At 41.3% G+C, this 24,430-nt stretch overlaps 1 protein-coding gene across 3 annotated transcripts in view; it reads right to left on the reverse strand.

Annotated features, from left to right (window-relative positions):
- Positions 1-24,154, reverse strand: part of LOC112455856 (protein-tyrosine sulfotransferase) — a 69,759-nt gene extending 45,605 nt beyond the window's left edge. For all 3 annotated transcript variants that reach the window (XM_025018057.1, XM_025018056.1, XM_025018055.1), the window contains exons 1-2: positions 23,772-24,154; positions 6,628-6,727 (exon numbers count right to left, since the gene is read on the reverse strand). The gene's annotated coding sequence lies outside the window, so the exon portion shown is untranslated. The remainder of the gene's footprint in view (positions 1-6,627; positions 6,728-23,771) is intronic.
- Positions 24,155-24,430: the final 276 nt, after the last annotated feature.

A 24,430-nucleotide genomic window follows, 5' to 3' on the forward strand; every position in this document is an offset into this window, starting at 1 on the left:
GTTAGCGCACTCGTCTACTATTCATTTATTATTTACAAGTCGAATAAGTCCTCCTTTTTATTATACGCTACGCTATATCTCGGACATCTATGGATCTTCATCGATCACATCGCGTTACCGTTACATCCATCTTGTTCTCGCTTGTTCTTACCTTGTCTCCAAACTTGTGCTCTTGCGACATTGTGTCCTCAGTATCTGCAATCGCCTATTCAATCCCAGTCTTAAGAACCTGAGTGATGTTTGCAAGTTTCTAAACCTATCCTTGAATAAATTGAACTTAACTAGACACACACATACATTTATCGCGTCGGAATATAATAATCCAACGGCACTTTATATGGAACTCCCAATTTTAATCGTACGTGAACGGAAGAGTAAATTGTTAAATAGCTATTGTTTTACGCGCATGACACATCAATGATAAAATTAGTTAAGTTCACAGTTTGATAATCATTAATTTTAACCATCGCGGAGAATAACTGTTTGACTTCTCATAGCACTCGTCGCGTCTCGAGAGATAATAACGCGTTAGGCGGAGCTGCTCGCTCGAGAATGTCACCATTAAAATGGCGAAGCAAGCAGGTAACTGTGTGTAAATACAAAACCATTGTGTTCGTATATGCCCACACTCGGCGTACGTCGTGAAAAAAATAAGCACCGAGATTTGCCAGCCACATCGTGTGTCTCACCACCACAAAATATTTAATATTCGTAAAATGAATATACACACGGGATATGTTTTGTTCCTCATATTCCGAATTGATTTTAATGAACGAGCTATTATCGTGCGTCGACTGTTTGAGTTTATAACGATTATTTGGGAAATAAAATTTAATTTAATCGAGAAATCAATTTGAATTGATTTAGTCTTCTTGCCATTGTTCTTTATCAAATGTTTATGTTCCGATAAAAATGCAACAGCGTTTTGAAAATTGAAGAAAATTTTCCGTATGATTTTAAGAAATCGAGAAATAAACCGAAAGAAACAAGGTAATTTATTCCCTGCACTTTTTTATTTACTAAAATTACGTGACTATATACATCTGGAGTAAATTTATAATTTCCATTCTTCAATCAAAATAAAGATGAACTTTGTTATTCAGATTTAATATCAGATTTTATAATTTCTTCTAAAAGAAGCAATAAATTATTCATTCAAATTTTTGTTTAAAAAAGTATCAACTAATTTCCAATGTAACAGTTAAAATTTCCTATTTGTCGATATCAATTAATTACTATAATGTACATACAGTACGTACACATAAGAAACAAAAAATCAATAGAACGGTATTAACAAATTAAAATCACTAATTTGTAAGAGTCAAAGCTAGCGATATTATTTAAAATAAAATAACAATAAAATATAAAATTAGGCAGTTGTAAAATCAATACGTTCAACGGGATGTGGACAAACGCGAGTGCTTGTTCAGGAGATATTTATATAATGCCAAACATATACATATGTTCGAACTCGAATCAAAGAGAAGAATAAAGAAGTGGGATCCGCGCGGCGGATTCAAGGGGTAAAAGAAATTGTCATGCGGCTGTCACATATCTGGACCGCGACCGAAGATGGAAGGCGTGTGTGGTGCGACACGAATGCGCCTCTATCCCATCGATCAGAAGCACCGACTCACCTCCGTGCAGGAAACGCGTGAAATGGAGTGCGCGCGATAGTGCATAAAATACGAATATCATCCGCGTGCGACGACCCGCCCGCTATACCATCCCAGCCCCGCTGGAATATTCGGGGCCGCATGGATATCAATCTACCGATATATTATCGGTGTATCGACATACCGGGACGCCGCGCGCCGAAATATCGACACGCTCATCTCGCTTTGTTGCGCAGCGCGCCGCGATATTGGCCGCGTTAACGTCGCCTGCGTTTCGCGTGTATGCCTTTCCTCGAGAGCAGCACATTGTGTCGTACATAATTCATCTCGCACCAGTCGGTCCATCGATGGATTAGAAATCATGTCGTATCCCGGGAGGAAAAAGTGTGCGCGCGACATTTTAGATCGACCTTTCCCTTTCTCCAAGGAAATGAGATATTTCCGGTTTTACGAAAAAGCGCCGTATGCAGATAATGTAACTCGATTGAATAGCATTTCGCTTATTAAAATAATTTACAATTTTTACGATCGACTGAATGACACGATAATGAGATGCACTCATCTAAATTACGAATGAATTACGATTTTCCTGTATTAAAATGATTAAATTACCGAGATATTATCCACGAGTTCGCTTTTCGAGTATCGACGAAAATTAATTTGTGACATGGAATACGCTATTAATAGCCGTTAATGCGTGAGTGAGGTGCAAATCCGTAGCAATATCTAATCGAAAAATATCACGCGACCATTTCCATTCAAAAGATTGCAGATTAAATCCCCTGGAGCGCACATCGTATTGGATACACACACACACACATACACATATGAGTAACAATATTCAAAGAGTCGACGTATTTTCTATTTTCGAAAATAATAATTAAAATAGTAATTTGGAATAAACTCTTCAAATAAATTTTAAAATTTCAAAGAATGGGTATCTCGAAAAATAAAAATGTGTGTATAAACGTTATGTTACGTGTTTTTCCACGATGTCCTTTATAGGCCGTGCAAGTCACTCTCGTTCGTCGAATTCTCGCGTTGCAGATATCCCCCCGGCTCATGTTCCGCTTGCCGACTTTTTGCAGCGAATTGCACGGGCGGCAGAGGGGCAATAGGCAGACACGCCGTACCCCGCGAAACGTTATTACGTCCGACACTTTATTCGCTCTATCGCTGCTGGCACAGACGAGGGCATTCCTCTGAATTCCGCGAGTGCCGCGAGCGCCCGCGCGATGTAATTTGCTGCGGCTATGTAAGAGTAACGTATAGCGCGTTATGTGTGTGTTTGCATTTGTATTTGCATCGATCGTATGTCGAGATAATTACAACGCGGCACGTGTGAGTGTCGCGTCCTTCCACTTTGATAAGAAGTGCTTCGTGGATTGCAATCCGGACACGACCCGGCGTACAATAGGGACGCGCGCGCGTCCAAAAAGGAACACCACCGAACGCCACCGTGCAAATTAGATTCAGCTTCGCTTCTGGTTAATCCCTCTGGACATCCCGTTATTTAACCCTCAGATACCCGAGCATTTCAAATTAACGTAAAACATTGCGCTTTTCGAAGAATTCCATTGCTTTAATCAATTAATGAAGGAAGAAATTATACAATTATTACTATTAAATTAATGCACCTAAAACAATCTGGCGATCGCTCTGCTTCCGATCTAATTAGTAAACATATAATTTTATATAAGCTTTTCTTAACTCATAATTTTAATATTCGATAAACGTGCGTACACATGTAAATATAACAGTTTACACATGTGTTATGTAAATATAACACATGTAAATATAACAGTTTAACTCTTCAACATTCGAATCCATTCGAATTTGGATTATTTAAAATTTAAAGGGATAATTTTCTGACTGTTCCTAGAAAAGTATGAAACTAGTGTATACTTTTTTAGGCTTGGCCTAAAGCGCTTGGCCCTTGGCGCTTGGTCGGGTTTCTCAAGTTAAATTACCAAAAGCAGCGTATGTGTTTCTTCATACGTCGTGTTCTATTTGTCTGGTATGCGTCGTTGGACGCACACATGTGAATACACGATGATATGTCTCTGGTCGCGTACAAGTATTACATCCGCGCAACTCGCGCGCGTCCAACAAGTCTCGCTCAAAGGGGACGTAACAGTACGTATCGTGTGTGCCTGAAACACGTCGCGGCAATCTCGTTACCCAGCTAAAGACGTCTCTACCCCTCGGCAACATTCGAAGACGTCCGGACCAAAACCAATTTCGCTTAAACCTATCTCGGTGCTGTTCTTTCTCCTTTTCCTTTCTCCGAAACCTCTCGCTTCCAGAAGACTGTTCCCCATGTGCCAAAATAGCGCCCGGTATTTGCTAAGGGCGTCGAGAGATAAGAAAATTCAATTGCGTCGCAATGTCGCACGTCAATGGTGTTAAAAAGACACGGTCCTGAAAAAAGAAATCCGCCGTTCTTCTCTTTTTCGCCGAAAAATTCTCCCCAAAAAATTCCAGCGGGTTGTTGCACGTGCCATGGAATATCGCGTACCAAAAGTTTCAGTTTCGTGTAGTGTTTCGATAAAGTCAACGTTTTCCGATAATCGAATGTTATGTATCGCGTTAAAGCGATATGTTTCTTTTGCATTTTAAATCCTCGTGCAAAATATTTGCAATTTTTTGAGTTATTCTAAAATTTTGAAACCGTCGGAAAAGCTAGAAACTCTTTTTCTCGCATGATATTATACTCTACAATTTTGAAGTTTCCAAGTAAATTGTTATTAAGTGCAATTTCAAGCTTTATAAATTAATTAAGCGTTTGTAGCTTATAACATCGTGAACTAAGACGAAGTTTGGAGTACTAATAATCAAATTAGTAATCCCTTAATTCCCTTTTAACGAAGACAAATTTTCTCTTGTGTATAGATGTCTTCGTGGAATCTTCTCGTTCTTATAATCGACGTAGATCGAACGAGATTAAAAAGCGATTACGCGATAACGAGCAGTTTAACATCAATATACTCTTAATGATTCTGTAAAATAATTGAGTCTTGACATCAATGGAGTGCGACGTGCCCGCGCGTGTTAAACACTTATATACTCATAAAGACGTTCAAAATCCAATTCGTCAAGCAAAATTCATTTAAAAATCAATTTGCAAAAACACGGAGCAATTTACACTTAATTTCGCAGGCTGAATTTGTCATTGATAAAATTTAAACACAGAATATTTTTCGATTATAATCATCTTTTTAAAAATTCATTATTTTTATCTTATTATTTCAAATTTAAAAAACTCGGATTTTTTCATCATTTTTATTTATTGAATGAAAAGACAATCGCGTTTGTCTTATTATTCTATTTGCGGATTTCGAGATACGACTTCGTTCATTTCGTAAAAAATAAAAATTATAAATTTAGCAAAAGTCTGTGTAAATATCACTGTAGCAGCGTTAAAAAAATTTTGTAGACCAATGCTGACAGAAATGAATCAAGCGACAAAGGTTATTCTGCGAAACGTGGAAATTATTCCACGCTATCGTTACGGGTTAATTCCTGAAGCGCTTAAATAATAGTAAACAGTGTCTGCGACATTACACGCACGCTAATAAGGTGATTTCGAGCACACATTTATATATATATCCGCATAGGCAAGGTAATTAACGCGATAGCAATGTCAAAATGTCGGCATGCTGACGATTACTGTATGGTGCATTTAATTCGCGCGCTAAACCGGCCGGAACGGAGCTTTATCCACTTTGCGAAGACGATGAAAATTATCATCGGACTTACGCACAGAAAGAAAAGGTATTTACTCGGATGAACGAAACGCAACCATCTCCCTCGCAACCAGCTTAAATATAAATATCGCACACCTCGATCAAATTACATGTATACCTAACAGTAAATTCTATCTCTTGATGCACCTGAAGCGATAATTATTACCGTTGGATATTACACAGAAATATTTCGAAACTGTTCCGTAACATGCTGTCGGCTATCTATGATTAATATTCAAACGTTACATCGTAATTAAAGAAATAAAATAAAAAATATGGATGATTCAAGATATATTAAAAAAAGAAAAACCTTTTGTATTTTATTTAAGTTATTGTTGCGTACACTGAGAAAAAAATGTTCTGGATTTTAGTAAAAATTAGTTTGCATACAACTGTGACTCTATTTACTCAAATGAAGAAAATTTTTCTTTTTATTAGTATATTTGTATTCACTAGGAAAAAAATATACTAATAAAAAGAAAAATTTTCTTTATTTGAGTAAATAGAGTCACAGTTGTATGCAAACTAATATTTACTAAAATCCAGAACATTTTTTTCTCAGTGTATACGTAAGTAAAGTACAGTATGGAGCTGTATTAACTGCATAATTTGTCCGATCGACTTTGTACTTGTTTTGTCTTGTCATCGTTAATCGAGAAGCTAGTTCGCTTCGTTCTGCTTTCCTTTTTTCGACATAATCTCACCGTTGGGAATGCGGGACTATCGACGGACGAAATTTCATAGGATTTTAATTACGGGCGAAGAAATCGATTTCTAATTCCCGCTTCGGTGGTGCGCTATACAGAACAATTCCCGCAGGTTTGCGAAATGAGAAGAGTAAAAAAAGAATTTTCCCCGCTGTAACCGGCCGATTTCACCCTTAAGTGGAATGTTTTAAAATTTCTCACCGACGACGAGACGAAGGGAAAAAGCGTAGTTCGGCAAGAAGGGAAAAAAAAGACAAGCCATGCACGAATTCGTGTGAGTATGTGCGCTTTTTTTACGCCCTTTTTTGTCGCGGCGGAAAAAAGCGCCGCGCCGTAACGCTCTGACGATGTCATTTTTTCCGGCAAACCAGCGGCGATTCTCTGGCCGCGCGTTTCACATGAAATATTTTCAAATAAAAAGAGTGCAATTAAAAAATGACGCGCGCACACGGACGATATTTGATAGCATTACAAACGCGTGACATCGCGAAATTATCGCGCGGAATTGTTGTGGGAATACAGAACGCAAAATTTCATAACCACAATTGTGAAACTCACCCTCGAGATCCCTCGTTGGACGCACGGCTTCCACAGGGTCGTTTAATCTTAGGACAGGATATGCCTCACCACGGGTGATCAACGACGCTTTAATAGTCACCTGTGATACAACAAATACAACTCTCATTCTCGGCTCCCGAGACCATTTCTCATTTGTATTGTATTAATCATATATAATATACGGTGGAATATTTTCCATTAGGAAAAAAACTTGTCGTATTTTAATATCGACATCGCTTTTGTATTAATATCTAGAATATTTATCTGTTTATTGATTTTCACTTATTTCTTGTCGTATTAAAAAAAGAATAAGTAAGTGATGTCAATCAACCGAATTGTTAGCATCTTTTTTAAATATTTATTTTTACACGTTTATAAAAATACTTTTGCACTAAGTGTGTGCTAATAAAAATAATTTCTTCTGCAATGTTTAATTCACTTTTGGCTCATTAGAAAATAACAGCTATTTAATTTCAGCACTTCCCGATTGTTTATACCCTGCATATTGCCGGACGAATGTTGATTTCCTGATTGTCGGCCGTTCAGTCAGGTCTTTCGACAATACGTAAATTAATCGACAAATTAGCGATACCACTCTCGGTTACTGCGAGAGACGCGATAGGGCTCCGGGTTATGCGACGGCCATACGACAGTAATGGCGCTCGCAGCTGACGACGTTAATAGAAGGATTTCGGGGGTGAGCTTCCTCCCTCCGCTCGCCGGACTAATTAACCTCGTTATATCGCCGGTCCGACCAACAGGACGCTACTCCTGTTTCCGATGTAACGATCGTCGTACCTCTGTACGATCCGACCCGACGCGAGACATCTCGCCGTCGAGAGAGTTTAATTAATCTAATGACGGTCTCCGTAACATCCTTGAGTGACCGATGTAACCCGATGTGACGTAAATACACGAGGATATACCGAGTGCCCCCAGTCCGTTTTTTGAATCAATTTTTTATTAACAAAAGTATCGAAGTAGAGTCATTATTCATACACAGTAAAAAATCTAATGTCCCAGAAAGTCCACTCTAAATTTTGTGTTAAAATAACACGATGAATGAGTTATTTTAACACAAAATTTAGAGTGGACTTTCTGGGGCATTAAATTTTTTACAGTGTAAAATTAAAGAACAAAAAATTCCGATAAGCAACATTCTCATTTGGTACTGTCGCTGAACGGAAATCGTTTCCAGACCGTTCGAAAAATCCGTCATTCAAAAATAATGTAGCAGAACTGAACCACGCATTATTTACTGTCACTAATTATTATAAGCCTAAAATTTAAAAGTATATATTTTTATGTAAGGGTTAGTATTGTAAACGTGTTCGTTGAACTCTAAATAGACAAAAAATATCGAGGCATTGAAATGCGAATAGTATTTCTCTAAAAGTTCAGCCTGGGGAGACCAGATGTTACATAGGTCGATGGTAACTTTAGTTTTAGCAACTGTCACGCATTTGTTACTGTTCCATCACACTGGGTGTCACAACTGACGATCGATGGGTTCAATCGAAATACGAAAGGCCACAACTCGCGATTCGCGACAAACACGACGACCACCGTCACAAATCGAATTTAGCATTCGAGGCAACGTTTCGAAAATCCGCGAAAAGTCACAATTTTATTTCCGCCGAGCGAAGCGAGATTCATGTTTCAAACTATCCGATCTGTCATTTTTTTTTTAAATCAAAATAATCAAGTACCTAATATATCACGAGCACTGGTAAAGTACTAAAGTATACAAATATTGACACAAAAAGATGATCCTACATTAAAAAACTAAAAAATAGAAAATGTATGATAAAATTATATTGTATACATAGCCGTTTTAAAGAAAAAAGGTTGGTATCAATCGATAGGCGGAAGCCTACATGGTTCAAAGTAACGAAGCCCCTCGGTGCATTGCTCCGACGGGAGACATTAACCGGAAGTAACTCCGCCTCTATCAGATGCCTCGTCATACTGTTCATTACTTATCGATCCAACCAGCGAAATTGAATTTAGCGGGAGAGGGCGACGGGAAAAAAGATCGACGTAGTATTAGGGGGGGAAAAAATGAGGGATTGGCAGGGCAGGAGGCGGGCAGGGTGAGAGGGCACGTTTCGAATCGTGCGCCAAGAGCAGAGAGCGAAGGGTGCAGGGCGGGGAGGGACCGGTCGAAATAACCGAGACGAGAATCGAGGAGAAGCGAGTCGCGCTCTCTCGTGGAATTTATCGCGTTAGTACTACGAGCAGGGCGAGCGAGCGAAGCTCTAACACTCTCGACACCGGGATTCCAATTAGCCACTTTAGCCATTTCGCGAGATCGAATTCTACCGATTCTCGTCTCGTTCCTCTCTTCAGTCTTCCCCTCGCCTCGGTCCCTTACCTCGCGAGGCATCGCGCAGATCTCGCAATAGCATTGACGATGTTGGAGTACCTCGCCTCCGAATACCCGATTATATTGAGCATTACGGGTATTAAATGCTTACTAATTCGATATCTTCGGTAATGTAGTATAATAGAATCTTCATCATTTCCATTAACCGAATGTTCTACCGTTCGAGCAAAATATTCGACGTGTGGAACATTGCTTCTTCTACCGAATTAGAATATTGCGCTTACTTTCTAAAGGTGCGCTTCCTGACTTTCAAACGTTAAACAAAAGGTTTTAAAAAATGACATAAAATTAACATAATTTCGGTTAGAACTGCACTACCAGACTTACATAATTTAGCAGACGTGAGGGGTCCATAAACGTCAGTTTTGCGCAGATCGTTCTTTTCTTCGAAATAAATAAAGTTAAGCGTCGAGAAAGCGATTGTTGCTCTCGGAACGACAAATCGAACTCGAAACGGTGAGACAATTTAAGTAATTTTATCGAATCCGTTTTCTCTTCGTGTTAGCGGCGTTAGAAAAGCGAGCTAGACCGAACTCGTTGTATTGACTCATTCCGCGAGCATGGAATTCCGGTGGACGGAATTCTCTCGACGGTGCGATTTCCGACCGTATAACCAAGTGCAATCGTTAGATGTGCGCGCGCGCGCGCACGTTCACGTAAAATAATAACCAAGAGGCGCGAGCTCCGTTTTGCACGTGTTCGCAATTCCTTTCTTCTCTTTCTTTTTTTCTTCTTCTTCGTTCAACGACTCCTTTTTCCTTCGACGGTATTTCGCTTTTACGTTCTCGTGCAATAACGAGGTGTTGCTGCTTTTCATGTTCACACTTCTCTCTCTTTCTCCCTCTCTCTCTCTCTCTCTCTCTCTCTCTCTCTCTTTCTCTCTCGGTTTTTTACTTTCTCCACAATGTTTCTTCTCCATGTCTATCGTCGACTTCCTTAACGTCGCTTTATGGAGAATGCTCACTGCTGTTTCGCGTCTTGCGTTTCGTTCAGCGAAACGAACTCGCCGTCGTCAGCGAAAAAAATTCATCTTCACCGTGACGCGAAAGAAACCAGCGACACGAAGTAATTCTTCATTGCAGAATACGTAGAACGCAGCCTGGCACATAACGTCGACGAAAGGAAGACATAACACAGGCGAAATTGCGGATTCCGCGACAATATTGAATGTTTCATATATTTCAAATATCTTTTCCCACAGAATTTCGAAATTTATATTTCGCATTCAAGCCAGGTTTTTCGAAGTATCCTGTGATTCGCACCCGGCATGCGAAATATGTTTTTACGATATTTTCTCCATCGGGCTCTGTCTATAAATAACATCGATTCGTGAACCAATCAAAATATAGAACCCTATATGGCCTATATTTTTTTTTTCACCATTTGATGGATACAGTTTATAAAAGACAAATTACCGGCAGATTCTAATTTCCTTTTAACGAGAGACGATATGTGTACATCGTGCATCATTCGATTACGCGAAGTGTCCCGCAGTTTGGTAGTCGTGGTATTGGATGAAATTGCGGTATGCGTGTGATTGTACGTAAACTGCGTTTGTTGACAGATGTATTTAGCGCGAGGTCCGAGAGGGTGACGAGAGGAGGAGGAGAAGAGTGTCGCACGCACATATTGTGTCGCGCGCATACCGCGTCGCCGTTCATCGTTTCATTCGGGCTCGTTAACCATCGTTAGCGCTCCTGTCCGTTTCCCTTGTCGACTAAACCAGCGCGCGGCTCGCCGCAAAAACCGCGAAACGCGCGCGACAAAACTGTCCCGAACGGAAAACCGCAGCCTTACCGGCAGCCACGGCGCGGCGGCGGTCGCGTCTTTCGTCTACGCTCGTAACGGTAATTGCGCCTGACGCTCGCACAGGTATATTCGAGAACGTCGCGCAACTCGTGCGGCCTGTCCTTCGCTCATCATTTCCTTCGCAGATGAAGGACAGAAGAGATTTCTGCGTATCAACGACAAGAGACATTCTGAAGAGAAAGGTTTATGAACTACCACATTTCTTTGAATTGTGATAAATGCAATTGTAATAATTATATAATCATAACTTTCTGTAAATTAATAATTATGATAATGCTTCCTATTTATTTTACTTAACGTTTTCTGGGAAGCGTGCGCCGCATCTTCGCGTTTATGACTCAAGGATCGACCTAGGGGTTGACGCGACGCCCGTCTGGAAGAGCGACTCTGCTCTGACTAAGTACCTCTTCGGAACACACAGCGTGTACTCGTCGACGCGACGATGCTGGTGTCGTCTCGTTTGCGGCAACGGAGACTCTCGCAATCATTGCGTCGCAAATTGCCCCGCAAACATCTCGCGGAGCGTCCCAGTAATCTCGCCGGGATACGGTCGTGTATTCACGTCTGTCGCGCCATGGGGGATCGTAAAGTACGAGTACACGCATATACACGCTCGTAGAGCCGGGCGAAGATTTAGGAAAATACGCGAACTACGGAAGAGAGGATCTTGCCGAATCCCGCCTGTCGCGATTTACTCGTTAATAGTTAGCTTGCCGTACGGGTTGTTGTTCCGCTGTTAAATGGGTAATGACAGAGAACTCGGATAAATTTAGTGTCTTTAGCGGAGGTTTCGAGGAAAGACGTCGCGGTTCTGTGATCCTTGACGTTAAATATCTTCGTGGTGAGACGTCGAGTTTTAATGTCTCGCTTAAGTAAATAGCTTTAAATTAAATGGCGAGTAAAATGTCAGTGGCGTTCTTCGTCAGTATACAACTCCGCTTTTAATATGCCAGTATTTTAAATTTAAATTTAACAATCAATATTTTTTTTAGAGAATGAGGAGTCAGTTTATTTATGATAAATCCCTAAAATTTATTACAATAAGTACGTATAAGATGTGCGTAACTTGTAGAAAATTTTAGAAATACATACGAGCGATATTACTTTCTTTAACTCCTCTCCGCAATTTTTGCAAATAAGCAGATACATTAAGTCTTTCGTCTTCACTTTAATCTCCTTGTCAAAACATATAATAATGTAACAATCAGTTTATATTATTAAGTTTTATGGAGACCTTACACAGATGTAGTTTCTCAACTATGTATAATCATACATTGCTTTGAATGCTGGAGAACTATACGGAGGATTGCCCCAAAGCGTTATATGGAGTCCTTCATAACACCTCCGTCGAGTTTACCGGCCCGGGTGGTGGTTCATTATGCTCCTATGCCCGACGAAAATCAGATTGGCAAGCGTCAACGGATGTCGGAGAAATCCCTTCGTCCTTTGTCTAATATTTGCCAAACAATGCGCGGGACATTCGTGGTCGGCGAGTCCCGGAAACGATCTGGCGTCGATCCAACACCGCGCACGTAACAAACCTTCCTTGGAATGTATATAGCTCGAACGTCGTCCTCATTATCGTTTCAAACCGTCACCGACGAATACGAGGTCGGATATCCGGAAATTCGCTGCCCGCGTGATCCATGCGGTGAGAAAGAGAGAGATCGGCGGAAATTTCTTCGGATTCGTCGAGATTCACCACCGATATTCCGTCGAATCACGAACTTTCCGAGGGTTTTCGGGATTCTACAATCTGCCCGGAATTGATGCCTCCCGACTATTGAGGTCGTTGCATACGAAATGTCGGAGCCCGAAAGTTTCAGTTTTATGGAACGCTGAGAAGAACGCTCGCTTATAAAGTAGATGTCTTCCGATAATCAAATATCACGTGTCACGTCAAAGCGACGCGATTCTTTTACGAAAGTGCGCTGCAGCTTCCGTGAGATGTTTTTCAAGTACAGTAAATACGCGAGAATGCGTAAATATAGAAAGTTCGTACAAAAATGTCACTTCACGATTTTAAAATGTAATATATTATAGAGGAGATAAATTCGTAAAAATTCCATTCTTACGAAGAATTGTCCATTAAATAAATTTAACATCCGATATAAGTTGACACATTTTCAAGTTTTGACTTTATTCAAGTTTAAAACTCCTCGATTTAATTCATTTCGAAAAATATCTTTTATCGAAATAGCGTAGAAAAATATTTGTAACTAAAATTGCACAAAGTGTACTGTTTATTGACGCCGATCGAAAATTGTGTAAGGTGAGTCATTAGAAACAGAACGGTCGATCTCGGACACTCCCTACACGTAACGGTCTTGTCGATTGAATCATAATAGGAGACTTGCAATCCGGTCTCGCCTGGTCGAGCGCGTATAGCAAACATCAAACGAACGCAACGGATGGATATTGGAACCGCGCAGGTTAACGATCAGCGTTACATCACGCATTGACTCGAGCATTGACTCGAACATTGGCTCGATCTCGAGTTTAAGGTCAAAGACTTTATTTGCTCCTCTGTCGGTCGGTCGGTGCATAATGAATGCTATAGAGCATGGCCGAGAGAACGGCACACTGCGTTTAACAGCATAAATCACAAAAGCGTTACCTGAAACGAGATTCGCCGCACAATCCCGGTTCGATCCTTCGCGCTACAATTCCGAGTTTTCGCACCCTTTCCCCCCACACGAAACGTGCGATAGACGATCCTCCACTACGCCGAACAGAATTCAATTATCTCGCTTTTTGCCCATCGAATCACGGTCGTAAGCCGCCGCAGGACGAGGCGAGTGGTGCCAATTTTCGTGCCGCAAAAACATCTCGTTCGTACGTCGCGGAATCACGGCGGCTAGGAACGGATAAATCTCCAACTTTTGTGAGACGCTAATTTGAACTGTTAATTGAATGGCAAATCAAATTAGAAAGCTGCGTTTTTCGATGTATATTCGTTACAGCATTTGCAGCAACGTCCAATAAATCTATTGTCCCGTAATATTTCGAAGATCGCACTGAACGTAAATCATTTCTCTCTGAGAAAGCCAATAAATATTACTTCAAAATACTTTCTCATAATTATTTGTTAGAGCGTATGTTACAAAAAATTGAAATCACACGTATTTTCTAAACTTTTATAAGCCAAGATTTTATCCTAGCTCTAATAAGCTTTACGCGTTTCTATCGTCAACGTGCTTTAAATTTTTACTATGTCGCCTGCGACGACGTTTCGTTTATCGGCTTCCTCCCATTCGTTGCTCTCGTGAAACATCCCGAAATCTCTCTTCTATGGCCGAGATTGAAGGCACCGTATCTCGAATAGCTGCTTTCCGGATTATCTCGCGCGCATACTAATCCTCGAATGGCGCGATGTATGGAGCCATTATTCTAGCCCGGGTGTAAGGTTGTGCCTCGAGTAAATATATCTTAAAACAAAGGGAGTTTCGCAAACACGCGACGTATACACGAAGCGCAAGTCTCGCACGCAGATTTCAGTGTGCATTCGCGGAAATCTGTACCAACGACCGTAAACACAGGTCGCCGGTAAAGTTCCGATGAAACTTTAATCAGGTCAAACGAATTTGCACGCAAAATATTCCGCCATCAGGAATATAAAGTACCTTCTATTTCTTTATAACTGTATGGATACACTTTTATCCCAGATTACTTCTTCCGTTTAATAATTCACTAAAATGTCTCGAGGCGAAACGTCACTCACGATCAGACTTGATAATTCATGAAAGTACTCTTTGACAGAAATTCAAAAAAGGGATTAAAATACGTAATAATACAATAAGAATTTAGTAGACTTTTTACTGTAATAGTACAGTAATATATCCAATAAATTATAAAATATAAAATTCTCAATTATTTATTTAATTCATAAACTTTGTAAATTAATTATAATCAATAGACACTGTATAATCTAACGCTCAGTAGTTTACTAATTTAAACTCACTCATAGGTTTCTGCACAAGAGTAATCCAGAATTAATAGCCACGTATTTCTCTCCGAAAATTAAAACTCCAAGAGACATTAATTTCTCTCGTTCTACGCGTTTCTACTTGTATAGCTTTTAAAATCACACGAGAGAAAAATGTTTATCGAAATAAATACGAACACTCGAAATATTCGTAACTCCGCCTGCATACCTCCTGTAGCGACTATTCATAGCTATGCAACTAGGTACATTTTTTCCGAGTGCCCGCACTTTGTATACTTACGCCGCGTATATAAGCGTATAAAGGTAAAATACTTTCGCGTTGTAACGACATAAAATTCAAAAATTTTGCAACGCCGCGCTGGCGAGGCAAAATTCGCGGGACGCGCGCTAATTCGGACATTTATTTATTCTCACCGCGTGCCTCCGGGGAAGGAAAGGAGGATAAATTAGTTTTTCACAACGCGACAACGCGCGCGTAAGTTCGTAAAATAACGTCGGTTAGACAAAACAAAAATGCAGAACTGGCCTGCAAAATTTTATCTGCCTTTTGTAATCTAATGACTAATAATCTTCCATTTATCACGCCTTAATATACGTCACTCGCCTTTGGTACTTTCGCTCAGCGCCCATGTATAAAAGCGATCCTCGCTTTCCTCATTGCCCATTGATGTTTTCATTTCATTACCGCAACGGTAACGAACGAGCGCGATACTTCTACAGTTCTATCTGTAATCCGACACACTTAACGCTACAAAAAGATCGAGAAACGAAGCGAACCTGCCGCCCGCCGCCCGTCGCGTCGTCGTATCTTTCGCGTTTGCATAACATTAACGTTTAAGAGACTTCCTTTCGGGATGGAAATACGACCCGTCTGTCTCTCGCTAGAAAGAAAACTCCGCGTCTCATATTGCGCGTTGATGTTGTTACATTAACTACGTAGCGTTTTCTACAGCGCGATGCCGCGATGGCGCGGTAATGCCTGCGACGCTTTGAGAACCGCTCTGACGAGTGTCAGGTAAAATAAATTCGCATGAATAACGAGTATTTTATATTTTCCGCTAACTAAACTGACACAAGCCGATAAATTTCATGGAAATATTACGTTTCACATTTCACTTACTCTTAATTCACTTATTCCAAGTTTCTTTTCACGAAATCATATATGACATTTCACAATTAAAAAATGGAGTTTTTTTTTTAATTTGGAGTTGACTTCCGTTCCGCAAGAATGTCGTGGCGTTACTGACTTTTCAATTACAAAATGTTTGAAATCCTGTCTCGTTTTCCACTTTCCATCAGTCGCCGAGAGAACGTATCCTTTCGATCGTGGATCTGTCGACATAAGTATGTAAAACATTGCTAGATAGACTTGCGCGAGTTTTCACACATCATTGCTTTTATCTCGATTGCGTAGTTTACTAAGACGTTGTAAACGCATAGTTGTTTTCATTAAGTTAAAAAAGTTTTTAACGTAAGATAGCTCTTGGCTTATACTCGAAATTACACAAGATGCCTCACAATCTGTTCGTCTATTCATCTTACTGAAAACCTTTCTATTAATTCGAGACAGCAAAGAGGTAACAAATGATTCGTGAATCGACGAGTTATGAATTAAAGATTATTGAGAGTATGACTCGTCAAATAATGATCGGCTATGAATAACAGCTTTTAAGTCATCGTTGATTAAAGAAGCATTACTCGACTAATCGATTCTCGAGCGAAAATTTCGTTACGCAAGATAACGTCATCCTGTCGCAATGTATAAGCAACATTTCTCCTGTGACCATGAACACTTTCGAACGGAAATTAGTGGAGTGGAAACTGTGCGCTAGTGGAAACTGGTTTCGATGCGCGATTCGCGGCACGCGCGTCTTGTACACGTAATCGAATTAAGTAACCCGAATGCAGTTATATGTTATTGCATTTCGTGTCTGCTTTGTCGTTGCTTCGGATATGTCCCTAATGCGCCTTTAGTCGACGTGTCTACCTGGCAATAATAATCGCATCAGTCAAACATTAAATTGCGTACGTCAAAGAAAAAAGAAAATAACTGTGACTATTAGATTTTGAAGCTCTTTACCACTGTAAAAGCTTTATAAATCATAAAATGAGTTCTTTGAACTTGTTCCGGATGACCAAAGTTCCAATATTGCACGTGACAATAAAAAATATCAATATTTATTTAATAAAAATACTTTAATTGCACATGATAAATTCATATTGCAATAAAATATATAATTGCAAATTTATATAATTGTACAAAGTACATTTTTAGATTAAGAACTTAAACCTGTTTGAGCCAACATTCAGGATCTGCGAAATATTACAATAAAAGGAATTTAAGGAAATCAAGTTTTTTTAAGCAAAACATTAATAAGAGACATTAATAAGAGATTCTCATAATTTTTTAATACACAACAGATAAAATATCTTGGGTAATTTCAGCTTAGTTACCAAGATGTTCCTTTCGAGTTCATGAAAAAGCTCGATATCATGTTTCTTTCATACGCGTACACTTTCAGAATAAACTAGAAAAATAGATAAGGATAAATTCGATCGAGCTGAAAACCTATAATGTAAAACAATATGTAACAAAGTAAGTAAAAAAAAAAGACTTTTTGATGGGTTTTTCCGCCTCTCGAGTACGGAGTTATGACGTAAGCAGTAGATTTTTTCGCGGAACCCGACGCGCGAGCTCAAAAATAAATACACCACGATTCCGTCGTCGCGATGAATATTTCATGACCGCCCTCCGCATGACGAGCGGTACATTTAACGCGTATGACCTATTTGACAGAGATGCGCCGTACATCGCGACCGTTCGTTGACGACTCATTAACGAGCTTAACGACCGCCGGCATGTTCCGAAGAATTTTAGCGCAGAAAACGGGGCGAAGCCTCCGTCGCGCATTATCGCGTCGGGAAATTTCGCAATCGCCCATTCTTTCATTTAAATTTCGGCCGCTTGAAAAAAATGCGGCAATAAATTAATTAAATTCGACCAAAATGAATAATACAGCATAAAGATCCCGGCGAATTTAATTAACCCCGGAGAAATTAATTAAATTCGCCGTTTAATTACAAAGCTATTTATAATGTTAACCTGGCATTTATGATTTACTCCAGTCTGTATGGAACAATACTCGTTGCTGGAAAATGAAATAATTTTTCCTCAATAGAAGTATCGAAACGGGAAATCTGGTTAGAGAGCCATCAGAAGACCGACCTATTTTCAATCCGCACAGTTCTACGCCAGACGAGACCAAACTCTGAAGCTTTTTTTTACATACAATTTACTTTTTTCTAACTTTTTCCATTTAGTAGTACGGAGTGTTCCTAAAGGGTACGCGGTCAAGTTTTACGCGACGCAAATATTACTCATTACTGATAAAAATATATCATACAGACATAAATAAATGTTCGTTGTGCACGTGCCACGAATTTTCGAAGGATCATGGATCTCTACGCTCCAAAGAGAATTAGAAGAGATTGAAAGAGAGAGAAAGAGAGAGAGAGAGAGAGAGAGGACGGGGAAGAACAATGCGGTGCACCTGCCGTCGGAATAACACTGGGAAACCATCCGTCCTTCGAGTATCGTGTAACACGCTCGCATCAAGGCAGTCTCCATCTTATTTAGGCTTAGCGTTGCACAAGCCTTGAAGTTCGTAACCCTCTTTTCAAATCACCCTGTATACCCGAGCCGACCTCGCGACTGGCGTATACGGGAGGTCATTTACCTCGTAAATTACGAGATACCGAGATTGCGCCCCGCGTGATTTACGTCATGTGCGTAAGGCAGGCACAGCGAGTTTAACTATCGGAAACAGAACTACCGTGAATGATCGCCGGCGAATACGCGACGCGCAGAATTCGGCGTTACAAAGCGGCCGGGCCGGGCCGGGCGGTTTGCACCGCGCCGGGGCTGCGCGTCCACGATCTCTTTGCCACAAATTCGCGTTTCGCAAATCGTTTTAACGGTGGCTCGATCGATCTCTAATCGAGAGATTATCCGCGCGGAAACCGCGCTCGCCGCCGACCGACCGACCGATGACGGTATCATTTTCATTGAAGCAAAGCTCGTTAAATTGATCGGATCATTTGGTGAACAAAATTTCGGTAGCAAGAAATAATTTTTCTCTCTTTGAATTTCGTTGTTAGCGACATTGATGTTACGCTATAGCGTTCGTTACGTTGCTCAATGCCTCACTCACATCTTCATTTACTCGGATGTATCCCGCGCGGATAATGGCTAACAGCTATGCACCATTATCTGCCTGCGCGGATAATGGACGTCTCATATTGTGCCTCGGAATAATCGGAAGCTACGGTATCTCATCTCTCTGCCGCCATGCTCCTTTCATAGGTAAGATTCTAGACAGGCAGATATCGTTAACGCAGAACCGGAATACTGCTAAGGCGCCGTCCCGGCGGAGTGACGTAACGACGCGGCTGACGTTCGATCCGTCCGGGCGCAGACGTCGTCGTCACCGCAACAAGTTGCTCGACAAACTCGGGTCTGGAACCCGAGGGGTTCCCTCGAGAGGCTGGCTGGAGTCCCACCCCGCGAGCACCAGGAGTACCGTGCACGTATATGTATCGAATGCGAATACACGGCCACGGGGCGCCATGCCGATGCCGTGTCGCTCGGTTCACGCGGAGGTGACGGTGGTGGTGCACCACGTCGGTAGCGACCCGACGCCGACGATCGGGGTCTTGATTTATGGCTGGGTAGCGCGTGTTCAAACGTCGGAAACAAGGACACTATGGATTTTCGCGTATATGCGTTAACGATTCGAAATAGCCGGCTACCGGTGGACGGCTATCCACGGCCCGGCGCTATTTTACCTTCGTCGCTATCGGGTGATCTCCGTATATCACCCCGGAACGATCGCAACAATTATTCGACCGACGCGACGGTATAGGAAACGCTCCCAGCACTAGTCGTTATCAGGTAACGTTCAGGTAAGATTGATCAAGCTAATTATGGGATGAACGCGAATAATCTCTTGCAATAATAAACCTAACGGATGTTGCAGATAAGCGAGGACGATTGAATGCGCTGTCTTGAATGTATTGAGTTTTTCAAGATAAATGAAATTCTCCTCCATATTCCTTGTAGCAATATAACACAGCACAGTTACTCTCTAGCGATAGAATAACATACATATATTGCGCTCGTCACAATCCAATTTTCAGAGAGCAAATTATTCAAGCACCTGCGAGAGCAAATTGCTACGAGACACGGATAGGTTTCGTTTTAATGTTTTGTTTGACGCATTGTTCGCGCGATTAAATGGGTCAATTAGTTACGTATGCTCGCAGGTTTCACGTATCTAGCTGGACGTACACTCATTATTATCGCTGTGCCCGTAATAACATTTCGCGGCGTTATTGACCTACCAATTATCCCAGTCCTGCTTCACGACGGATATTATCATGTTACGAAGATGAAATATGTATCATCATAAATTTTATCAGATAACGAGGCTTTTTAAACAGTATGTTCAGGATAGCACATATATAGTGCATGATAAAAATAGTAATTTATCTACGGTTTGTATAAAACCGCAATGAGGTAAAACGCTGTTGCATTGGAACAATAAAATAATAATCCTTAAGCCACCGTAATAAGCTCTTCCTGACACATACGAATACAGTTAATTATTCTTATCGTGGAGTACGAATAAAAGAAATGCGGAAATATAATAGTAGGTAATCTTTATATATATTGCATGCTTTATAAACGATATTAAAGACTCGAAAGTGACTTTTCATTTTTTAAGAAACATGAAAAGCGTTATTAAACTTCTTTTTCAATTGCACGCGTTTAGTTTCCCGAGGAGTGAAAATCGTTGATACAAAACCAGCATTTTCTATGCGGCTCGGCTCGATGTACGACCGAGAGAGCGACATCGGAAGAGAGGAAACCGGCGAGTCGTCGTACAGCGAAAAGATAACAAAAAAAAAGGAAAAAAAAATCTCGCCGCTCGTTTCACAAAACGGATATACTCCGATAAAGAGCAGTAAACGTGATTGCAGGTTATCCGTAATCAGGTGGAATATACTTTGTAATTGCGCTTCCTTTGCGGAATAATCGCACGATGAAGATACAAACGCAGATACATTTCCGATAAGCCTGCGGAAAACGACTCGGCGGTTTTCCGTTTGGATTATTTCACTCTTCTTGTCAGGCTGACCACTATTGTTTTTGCTCGCCAGCCCGTATTACGTTTATGATATTGACTTACCGTGCCGCAGTGCAGTCCAGCGTTGTGTGTGTGTATATGTGTGTGCGTGTGTGTTACGCGCCGCGTATTTATTTTGCGTACCGCCCGAGCTTCATCGCGTCTTTCATACGACGTACAATATTGTAACGGCAGAAGAGACTCAACTTTGCGGCGCGGCGAGAATAATTTACGATACTCCTTCGGCACCACGGAAGATGTGCCAACGAGCTTTTGTTTCGTAAGATGAAAGTGTACACGTATTTTCAATTAAATCCTCGATTCTCCTCCTCCCCCGGCTTATAGATTACTATCTCTTTATTTCACAGCAGCGTCCATCGAGATAAATTAGTAAGATAAATTAATATAGTTAATAAGCGCGCAGTTCCACGACAGTGCACATCTGATTTTCCGCGATCCGATCTCTGTTTAATTTTTAACTTGCATTTTCGCTGACACTGATCTGTGAAATCTAACAGTATACTTTATATTCTTTTATACTTCTACAAATGATGAAGGTAAATTTTATTTACCTTTTTAAATTAAATAGTAAGATTAGTTTTGACGTCTGAAAGATTTTTGAGAAGCTACATGTTTCTACAATAATAAATAAAGTAACGGTAAAGTATATAAAAATGATCGGTAATAAATTGTATTGTTCCGAAATTAATCAATAATAATTATTAATTGGATTATTTACAACAGAAATTAACGGATAACAAGCGTGTAAACATTTTGCCCATATAGTATAATCGATTAGCACCGGAACTGCACAACGCCAACGGTTGAAATATGCTCGACAAATGTTTATACAAATGTCTAAAATGCCCGAAATATCTGCATAAAATTACTCACGAAATGCTAATGTAATATCGTGAAATAGCTTCATTCAAAAATCCCTCGCCGGGAATTACAGAATTAGCTAGAGAGTTTCTCTTTACAGTAATTAAATCTTGTTCACACAGGATGTTTCAGAATCCCGTCTCGTATATTTTTAATTTTTACTTATAGATTCTTCGATAAATTTGCATTTCTTGCTGCCCGTTTTTCCCCCGAACAATATTTCCGAGAAAATCACCGTACTTGGCCAAAACTGTATAACATTTAACGCTAACTATCCTTATGATTAAACGTTGAATCCAAACTTCAGAAAAGTAAAGTCAATTTAGATGAATAATGAAGTTTCGTTATATTTAATTTAACGTTTTCAGAAGTTTCATTCGCATCATCAAACAATCGTTTATGTTTTAGAACTCTATTACGGATTGCTTCGACATTTCAATTAAGGCACTATCAATTCTTAACAAAGAAATAAAGTTATTAAAACTCAGATAATTTCAACTTATTAAATGATTCTTTCCGTTTGTAGCCGCACAATTTTTCCTATATATAATTCTCCCATAAAAATTCATATAAAAACAACTCGCAAATACGTTACGTCGAAAATAAAGTCTCAGAATTCTAGCCGTGAATAAAAGTATATATTGTTATTTCGTGTAAAATTAAAAATCGATGGATATCAGCTGAATAGTCCGCAAAACGTTGATAAAAAAAATTCACGAAAAAAGCTGATAAAAGAAAATTAATGTTTTATATTGTATTGTTATAATGATAGTATTTTGTCCATAACGTGTAAATGTTTAATTATACTATTTTAATGTTGCGCTCAATGCTGAAACCTCTTCATACATAAGGCCGCACTTATCAATGACTGACAAGCCATATTCAGCGCGCGCGCGTGTGTTTTACCTATGATACGATATATTTAGAATTTAAAATTCTATAAGATACGCGCGCGCGTTAGAATTTAAAATGCCGAGATACAAACGTTAGAATTTCAAATCGCAGCGTCGACGATGTACTTTCCGGTGTTGAATATACGTAAAAATTGCGTCAAATATATAAAATGTATAAACGAGAACAGCAATTTGGAATGTTTATCTACGAATGCATCAAGTACAAAATATACATTTACAAAAATACATCCTTGAAATTGTCGGTCGTCACTCGCGAATATGCGTTTGTCGGCCCCGTCGAGGCCGTCGGTCCAGGAAGTCGCGACTCGCCGCGTGAGTTCGTCCACTCCGGAAAGACGCGACGCCATCTGACGCTTTCTCCGGATCGCGCGTCCTCTTCGCCACCGCGCGAAAAGAATGCCTATTTACGTAACGCGAACGGTCGTGCGTCGTGCGTCGTGCGTCGCGTCGAGACGCCAGGATGCGGCGCGAGTTTTTGTCGTCGGACAAAAATAAAACGGCGCGCGCGATCTTTTCGCGTGACACGTCCCGCGAGACGCGCCGCGCCATTCAGCGAACGGATCCTATATTTCCACGCATGGCACGGTCATCGACGCATCAGGTGTCAGTCACCCCGGAGTCGCGGAGTCGCGAGAACGCGAAAGTCTCGTATGCGCGCGGCTGCCGGCTGGTTTGACGCACGCACGCACGCACGCACGCACCGTCTCTGTGAGGACGAAAATTGCGACGTAATACAACTGATCGCGCCACGAAATCGCGACTCGCGAGCGGAGCGTCGTGCGATCGTACATGCCGTTTCGCGAGCGTCATGTACACATTGTACATCATACATATAAATAGGACGATTCCCCGCGAACGTCGCGAGAAACTTACCGGGGAAAGTATAGACGTGAAAAACTTTCCGTAGCGGCGAGAATCTCGGAGTAGTCTCGGAGTCGGCGAATCGCGCCAACTGCAGCGGACGAAGAATCTCGCGGTCACGCTCGCGAGAGAAGAAGGGCGAAACGAAGATCGCTACTTACCCGGCGTACCGTTGACCGTGGCAATTCCAGCCGTGACCCGTCGTGACCGCCGCGGCCGTGTCAGCCTCGTCGTAGTCGTGGTAGTCGTGGTCCTCGTCCCGCGTGTCGCGCGCGCCTTTCACCAGTTTCGCAATCGACGCAGAAGATGCGGCGTCCTCGCGGATCTCCTCGTTCCTCGTCGCGGCGCCGGCTTTGCTTTTTATTTTCTCGGATCACACGCGACGCGCGTCGACCGTCGTGAGACGGTCGACGGACCCCGCCGAGAAACGCACGAGCTTACGCGGACACGCACGAGCGCGAGGACTGCGAGGCGAGGGCGGAAGGAACCATTCCGAACTCCGAACTCCGTACGCTCCAATCGGTCAGCTGCTACTGGCCGCGCCGCCAGACGGCCCGACCGACGACGACGACCGATAGCGAGACGGGAAAAGGGCGGGCGGGGGCGCGAGTCGCGCGCCGCTTCGCAGCGCCGCGCGAAAGCTCCGCCGTGCCCCGTTCTGCCCGCGCCAACGGATGGCGCTGCGAGCGTTGCACACCCGCGATTCACGATTCACGATTATCTCCGGCAGAGAGAAGCCTGAGAGCCAATTTCACCAACCACGGTTGGCTTAACCGACGATTAAAGTTAGCAGGGTGGATTTATTTCTATTGGTCAATCC

Source organism: Temnothorax curvispinosus, unplaced genomic scaffold (genome assembly GCF_003070985.1).
Source record: "Temnothorax curvispinosus isolate PA1 unplaced genomic scaffold, ASM307098v1 QBEX01006423.1, whole genome shotgun sequence".
NCBI classification, from domain to species: domain Eukaryota; kingdom Metazoa; phylum Arthropoda; class Insecta; order Hymenoptera; family Formicidae; genus Temnothorax; species Temnothorax curvispinosus.